This window comes from Trachemys scripta, chromosome 3 (genome assembly GCF_013100865.1).
Source record: "Trachemys scripta elegans isolate TJP31775 chromosome 3, CAS_Tse_1.0, whole genome shotgun sequence".
Taxonomy (NCBI): domain Eukaryota; kingdom Metazoa; phylum Chordata; order Testudines; family Emydidae; genus Trachemys; species Trachemys scripta.
Genome location: NC_048300.1, coordinates 143126288 through 143135313, shown reverse-complemented (window position 1 = coordinate 143135313; position 9026 = coordinate 143126288).

Here is a 9026-nt window from a genome sequence, read left to right as displayed (position 1 = left end):
GGGGAGCCCCCGGAAGTAAGTGCTGCCCAGAGCCCACACCCCCTCCCACACCCCAGCCCCCTGCCCCAGCCTGGAGCTCCCTCCCGGAGCTCACACCCCCTTCCATGCCTCTGCCCCAGCCCTGAGCCCCCTCCTGCACCCAAACTCCCTCCCAGAGCCCGCACCCTACCTCCGCTCCCACACCCCAGCCCTGAGCTCCCTCCCACACCCAAACTCCCTCACAGAGCCTGCACCCCCCGAACCTCTGCCCTGGCCTGGAGCCCCTCCTGCACCTAGAACCCCTAGTTTCTGGCCCCACCCCAGAACTCGCACCCCTAGCCCAGAGCCCATACCCCCTCCCACACCCCAACCCCCTGTCTCAGCCCAGAACCCCCTCCCACACTCCAAACCCCTCAGCTCCCAGCCCAGAGCTCCTTCCTCCACCCCCATCTCAGAGCCCCCTCCCACACCCTAAGCCCCTCATTTCTGGCTTCACCCCGGAGCCCACACCCCCAGCCAGAGCCTTCTCCCCATAGGTGCCGACTCCATGGGTGCTCCGGGGCTGGAGCACCCACGGGGAAAAATTGGTGGGTGCTTAGCACCCACCGGCAGGTCCCCGCCCCAGCTCACCTCCGCCTCTGCTCTGCCTCCTCTTCCTCCCCTGAGCATGCCGCAGGCCTGCTTTTTCCCCCTCCCAGCCACTGGGAGGAAGGGGGAAGCAGGGGGAATGCGGCACACTTGGAAAAAAGGCGGGGCTGTGTCGGGGATTTGTGGAAGGGGTCCAATAGGGGCAGGGAGGGGGCAAAGTTGGGGTGGGGACTTTGGGGAAGGGGTTGGAATGGGGGTGGGGCAGGGGCTGGGAAAGGGTGGAGTCGGGGCGGGGCGTGAGCACCCACCGGCGCCGGGGAAAGTTGGTGCCTATGCTTCTCGCCCTCCTACATCCCAACCCCCTGACCCAGCCCAATAAAAATGAGCGAGTGACAGAGGGAGAGAGCGAGCAACAGAGGGAGGGGGAATGGAGTGAGCAGGGGGTGGGGCCTTGTAGAAGGGGTGGGGCAGAGATGGGACAAGGGTGTTCAGTTTTGTGCAATTAGAAAGTTGCCAACCCTATCATTGTATAGATGGAGTAACTGATGCACAAAGCGATTTAATAGCTTTTGCAGGATCACACAGTGAATCTTTAGCAGAGTCAGGAATAGATCCCAGATCTTCTATCTATAATCTACCCTATAATCAGTTCACTAGACCACATCTTTCCTTTCATATGTTTCTGTCAAACAACAGAAAAGTATCCTGAATCAAACAAATTGGGTGCTGTATCAGAAATTATACAAAGGTGCTAGTTCTCAATGAGGAATATGGGAAAAATTCAGCACTGGTGTAACAGATTACAGCTCACACTGATTTCAGTGGAAACTACACTGGTGTAGACCAGCATAGATACAGAAACAAATTCAGTGCTACTTCAAGTTTCAAACTTCTACCATTTTTGCTATGGCCCTATCCAATATTATAGTTACATTATATCCAGTAATATTTTTGTTTACATTTTCAAAGTTCAAATCCCACAGACTTTGAACTCTCAATGAAGTAAATACACCTCTACCTCAATATAACGCGACTTGATATAACACGAATTCGAATATAACGCGGTAAAGCAGCGCTCTGGAGGGGGGGGGGGCTGCGCACTCCAGTGGATCAAAGCAAGTTTGCTATAACACGGTTTCACCTATAACATGGTAAGATTTTTTTGGCTCCCGAGGACAGCGTTATATTGGGGTAGAGGTGTACATCTTTTGTTTGAGTAAAGGCTAAGATCAACAGAATTTAAAGAGCAGAAATTGAAATCTGTGTCTCTCGAGTGCACAGCAAATGTACCTGAACAGTTTAGCACTGAACATGAAATAATACAGTTGGTAGTATGCCGGGGAGCACAGCTTTCTTCTAAGCAGTTGACCCAGGTTTGATTCTGTGCCCCTTGCAAGTACAATTTTACATAGATTGTAAATTCTCATGGCTAAAAAAACTTTTTATCTATTTATATAGGGCCTACCTCAATGGGGCCACCAGTGCTTAATTTGTAATGAAAGAGGTGCCTGGGCTCAAAAAATTATTTTACTTTCATAACTGACGTGGCAAGACCAGAGGTGTCGGGGCTATCACCTGCCAAGCCTAGAGGTGCACTGGCAAGCCCTGGCACAAATTAAGCACTAGGGGCCACTATCCCAAACTGGTCCAACTGCAACTGCTGAGGCCATAGAAAGTAGGAAGAATGTAATTATCCATGTTGGAATTTGGCCAGGACAGAAGGCAGACATCTCTATTTTTAAGGAAAATACTGAGAGATTTTTAAAGGAATGCTATCTTAAGAACATATTGTTTTAGTAAACACTTTTTTAAATCTAAGCTTACAAATAAAAGCTCAAATTATTAAAAGTTTAATAAATATTTTCACATTGTCATGTTGGTTTACCTTTTGCATTTCTCTCATTATGGACAACGGAAACAAACTTGTAAACTTTTATTTCTAGCTAGTTGCTTATCTTCATTCAAGAAGAGTGCTGAAATCTTTGGGTGCAATCATCACAGTGGAGCGTATAAATGTTTGTTTTAAAATGTATCTATTGTAATTTAAATATCAGGTAAACATTGCTACGGGACTCAGATTTTTGTAGTGGCTTTTTTAAAAAACCAAACTGGAATTCTTGTGCCAAATTTATCTGATAGTATCCTTTCAACAATCAAAAGTGATAAGGGTCTTTGTTCTAGGTTGATCCAAAAGATGAACCCTCCATTTCAGAGTACTCCCTACCCTCATCCTGATGTTGATTCATAACTAATTGCTGGAGGTTTTATCCTAAGAACGAGCCTCTTCTTTAATGTGTTATCCACAGTGTATTTATGTGTGTTCATACGTGCAAGTGCACATTCATAGCCTTATTTATGTTTCAGTGCAGCTTCTTTTGAAAACTAGCGTTACAGACATGAGAACTGTGATCACCTCAGTAAAGTGAAGATAGTGGTAACCTCAGAAAAGTGTGCATGCTCTTACTGGCTCTTCCTCCCAAGTCCCAAACACAATGTAAATTTCTCTTACCTTTACAGAGCCAAGTATTGGCTATAATATCTGCCACAGCATCTACCTTTTTTTCCCAGGTGTGATGAACACATTTTTGCAATGAAAGATGCATATGCATGAATGTCTGGTGAATTACCTGGTGTACTGAGGGCATTATGTTGAAACTAGAGAAACCTGTATGGTCACATCTATAGCACCTTGCTAACTAACAAAGGCAAAATTTTCCTGGCTCTTACACCACAGCTGTAGTACACCCACCTTAGTAGGTGAGTAACTGTTTAAGGGTGATTTGTATCCTGGCTTCTATACTAGCATTTGGCTGAAATGTAGGGAATATTTCCCAATAGATGCCACTTGTGGCAATATAGTTAGGTGAAGACATATTGATTGTGCAAGGTGTATACTATCTCTGGCTCAAAGTGGTTTCAGTATATACTGGGTTTACAGTTCGGTTCAATGACTCTCAGCACCCCCACTTTAAAAATTACTCCAGCACCCCTGCTCTGGCTGCTTCTGTAACTACCTGAATATGGGTGTAAATGTCATTGCTAGGCATACCCTTATTTATGTGACATATTGGGGGAGAAAAGTTGTGGCAGAAGAATTACACCCTTTATTTATCAGCCATGAATTAAGGTTCTGAACCTGAATGAGCCTGAATACATTCAACACTTTACTCTATCTGCATGCTATTCTCGAGATTTAAGTTCTTCAGAGGAAATATCCAATTGTCACAAGCATGTCTATGATGCGAAATGTTATCTGCCATTGCAGTATATACTTCATAAACATTAGTTTACCCATACAAGACCCTAGGGAGATAGGTAGGTATTATTATCTTTGTTCTAAAAAGGAGGAAATGGTCTCAGAGAACACATGACTTGCTGGCAAGCCCTAGCTCTCTGGAATCAGTTAATGAAAGCGTGTGGGACTCCCAACAAATGTAACCAATTCTTGTCCGTTATTATCAAACCAAGGTGCATTGGACTTGCCTCAGGATTATAGGGTGGGTCACTGTTATGTTTGACTAAAGCTTATCTTCCAGAAAGGCATCTAGTTTTGATCTGAAGACTCAAGAGATGGAGGATAAACTACTTCCCTTGATAGTTTGTTCCAAAGGTTAATCATATATATTATTATTATTATTTCTAATTTGAATTTTCTGGCTTCAGCTTCCAGTCATTGGTTCTTGTTATGCTTTCTCTGGTACATAAAGAGCCCTTTACTACCCAATAATCTCTTCTTCTGAAGGTACTTAAACACACTTATCAAGTCATCTTTCAATCTTCTTATTTAAATGGAAGTATATGTAACATGGATAAATCCATATTGCATTTCATCCCAAGACAGATCATGCTAGACTAATTTGATGTCTTGTCTTGTGAAAGAAAGAAAAGGGAAATGCAGTAGATCTAGCTGGACTTCAGAAAGGCATTTGATATGGTACTATGTGAGAAACTAGGTAACTTGGAGATGATGGGGATTAGTATGAGAATTGTAAGGTGAGTATGAACCTGCTAAAAGGGAGGAGACAATGGGTTGTGCTGAAAGGACTCTCAAGGTGGCAGGAGATTACTATCAAGGGATCAGTCCTGGGTCCAGTTCTGTTCAATATCTTCATAAATAATTTAGATAATGACAGAATACACTTACAAAGTTGTGGACAATACCAAGATGGGAGGAGTTGCAAGAGCTTTGGAGGATAGGATTAAAATTCAAAATGATCTGGACAAACTGGAGAAATGGTCTGAAGTAAACAGGATGAAATTCAATAAGAAGAAATGCAAAGTACTCCACTTAGAAAGGAACAATCAGTTGCACACATACAAAATGGAAAATGACTGCCTAAGAAGGAGTACAGTGGAAAGAGATCGGGGGATTATATGATCACAAGCTGAATATAAGTCAACAATGTAACACTGTTGCAAAAAAAAAAAAAAAAAAAAAAAAACAGGGCTGTAGCACAAAGTACCATTGCATCAGACGTGGGTTCACATATTTTATGGTGTGGAGCCAGTGTAGCGGAGCATGAGCCGTGATCAAGAAGAGGCTGCCAAGCAAGTAATACCTGAGGGAATACACAGCTACTTAATCACTAGTGCCTCCTTTTCAATAATTGAGTAGGCCTTCTCACATCTCATCATCTCTTTCTGTTTCAGGTGGGACATATCTATCCTACTGAAACAAGAGATCTGTTTTGATGGCCTGCCCTCAGAGGTTTGATGCATCTAGTGAACTTCCAGAAATCCTCAAGGGAGAGAGGTCTTAAGGCACGGGAATAGGAATCAGGAGACATGGAGTTGATTTTCTGAGTGACCTTGGTCATGTGTTTAACCCTCTATACCTTAGTTCCCCCATGTAAAATGGGGATGATACTTCTACCTCACATGGGAGTTAAAGCAAAATTCTTAAATATTTGTGAGGTGTGATATTATGGTAATGAATGACATAGAAATACCTCTCAAAATGAAAATGCACTGAGACTGAAAACAGGGGAGTTTGGACTGCATGGCAGTTCAGCATTGAGGCAAGCGGACAGCTCAATTGATGGACTACAATAAAATCTGGAAAATAAGCGAACATGAAAACCTTCAACTTCTAATGTAAAACCAAAACATAGGTCATCCATTCATAGAGCATATCCATGGAGGCAGAAGACCAGCAACAGATTAAACGTGCATGGGTATGTTACACAATTTATTCCAAAGCATAGAATGTACATCTCTTTGTTTTGTGGCCAAATGTTATAGGTATGCACCCATCAGAGCCTGTGCACAGCATCCTGAGGCAGGGATGCTTAACTAGCAAAGCAGAGAGGAATAGCATTATATCTGGAGACAGAATATAGACCAGAAGTCTCAACCATGCGGCCCGCGGAGTTATTTCCTGCGGCCCGCTGTAGGCGCCGACTCCGTGGGTGCTCCAGTGGTGGAGCACCCACAGGGAAAAATTAGTTTTTAGTCAAGCTCCTCCGCCTACCTCCCAGCGCTTCCCATCGACAAACAGCTGTTTGGCGGTGCTTAGGACTTATGACAGGGGAGGAGGGGGGACACAGTGTGCTCAGGGGAGGAGGCGGAGAAGAGGCGGGACCGGGGCAGGGACTTTGGGGAAGGGGTTGGAATGGGGGGAAGGGGGGGAAGAAGCGGGGCCTCATGGAAGGGGTGGAGTGGGGGGTTTGCAGTTTGTTACCAACCAATTTTGAAGTTCTCAGCTATTTTGACTTGACAATTGGTGTACAACTACAGAAAGGTGTGTATCTGTGCTGTGCCACAGTACTAGAGACCATTGTGATATCACAGATAACCAATCACCACCCTTACTCAATAGCTAATTTGCATGCTAGTTTCATTGGTTGTATTAAGGAGACTTCACAGATGGTGGATTACTTGGCCCGACTGCCACACCCTTGTGCCTAGCTGGCACCTCTCATATCAGCACAACCACCTACACAACAACACATCCAGCAAGTCCAAATACAGATAGCCCCTCACCCCAGCACACACCCCTTATTTGCCACCAACACAAATCAACCAAAATCTCCCAGTATCAAACAAAATCACTGTAAGATGCTATACAATTTAAGGGTGTAGAAAAAAGGTATATATTATATGAGAAACAGTATGTGACCCTGTAATTAAAAGATTACATGATAACACATAGTCTCAAAGAGGCAGCGAAAAAGTTGTGTGTGCAAGCCTAATTTTGGCACATGTGCTTAACTGTGCAGTCTTAACATTCTCTTAGTGTAGTTTTTTTGTATAGAATGTGGTACAATTTGCAAGCCACACTGAGACTGGTTTCGTCTCAGGATATCAAACCTAACATTGATGTTCTGGTTGATGCAAAACACTGCCAGCTAAGTGGCCAAAAATGAAATGACTGTCAAAATTAGCACTGACTTTCGCAGTACAGTTTTAAAAAAGTGAATACATTGACTTTTAATAGCATACTATATTACTCTTCATTTTTTTCATTTTTGACCACACTTTTGTATCATTGTATGAAAAGGTTTCAGTGATGTGGCCCTCGGGCCAATGTACTAGTCCTCATGTGGCCCTCATGGTGATTTGAGTTTGAGATCCCTGATATAGACATTGTAAAGTGGACCCACCTCAACTAGTTTCTCCAATCCTCCCATTAAGGAAGCAAGTGTCATGATGAAAGAGAACAAATCTGGAATGGAGAAATAAAATTCCTTAGATTTCAACCAGTTTCCCCTGGATTGACCCCAGTAACTTGTGCCTAACTAAAGCATATCTTCCAGAAAGGCATCCATTCTTGATTTGATTTAAAGATATGGAGAATCTGCCACTTCCCTTGGTAGTTTGTTCCAATGGTTAATTGATTTCTCTGTTAAAAGTATAATTTATTTCTAATTTGAATTTGTCTGGCTTTACCTTCCAGCCATTCTTTCTTGTTATGGCTTTTGCCTCTAGATTAAAAATCCCTCTTTAATACTGATTATTGGGAAGAAGCTCATGATAACAGTATGTACAGAAGTAAAGATATTGACATCTAAATTATTAGGAGAGGGGTTTCAGTCCAGGGACTTTAGTGTAGCTTTCTCTGAAGTTATTCCAGTTCCATAAGTACAATCAGCTGACAGAGTTTCAATGCATGGAAGAAAACATGCCCTAAAGAGACGGGTTTAACATCATAAAGAGAATTCTAAATTATTGGACAATTGTGTGTATTAAGGAATAGACTCCACCTTAATAAAAATGGAACCAGACTGTTGACCAGGAAAACTAACCTGGACTGAGGCGGATTAAACTAGAAGATGGAAGAATGCTAAGAGGGACTGAAAACATTCCTTTTGGACAAAGATGTGTGCTAGAGATAGTAGTAATATAAAGGTAATTCTATATCTCATAGTACAAGAGAGGGCTAAATTATATTATAGCTTGACTGGAAGAGGGCCAGGTTGAAATCTCAGAGGTTGCAGGGAGGGATAGCTCAGTGGTTTGAGCATTGGCCTACTAAACTCAGGGTTGTGAGTTCAATCCTTGAGGGGGCCACTTTGGGATCTGGAACAAAATCAGTACTTGGTCCTGCTAGTGAAGGCAGGGGGCTGGACTCAATGACCTTTCCCTTCCAGTTCTAGGAGATAGGATATCTCTGTTAATTTTTTTTTGGTACATTCCAGAAAAGAAACACTTTAAAAGTGATAACATGCATAATTAATCCATGGAATTCATTACCTAAGGGTATTCAAAGCTGAGGGCCTAGAACGATTTAAAAAAGATTATATATTTATATGGATGAGAACACAGGCTAACAAAATTAAGTTAAATAATAAAGTTGTAACATAGGAGTGCTAGTAAGAGACTACTGTTTATTTTCCAGCCCTAGTAACATGACATATCTGGGTTATAACCTGCAACATGGTATGAGTCAATATACACTGCTGCTAGATGTTGCATGTTCATTTCATTTTTAAAAATAGCACATGAAGCATAGTATCAGCCCATAATAACAATCACAAACAAATACAGTCAACTAATAAAACATACACACAGTAATATTTAGCATGGAGGTCAGGTTACTGACATCTGTTAATAACTATTGCTGCTAAAATTCTTGGCCATCTGATCACATGTTCTCAAAACAGTTTCTTCTTCAGTGGTCAGTACTCAGTACCTGAGGTGGATCTGCCATCCCCAGCCTGAATTTGTTACTTCTTGTGTTTTTTATCATCCATGAGTGCATGGGCATCTGCTAATTTTGTCACCATATGAGCATTGTCAGAAACGTTCTGGATGTCCTCAAACAGAATCTGTGGAAAAGAGCAAAAGAATTTGAGAGCACTTTCCACCTGCAATTTGAAGCCTGATTGGCTGAGCTGGAAATCTGTCATCCACTACAATGAATGAATCAATCAACTCTCAATTGCATAGGATCATACCCTGACCTTGGCATTCTAAGGAGTGTCAGGAAATCCTTTTACCTCCATTTGAAAATTGGGCAA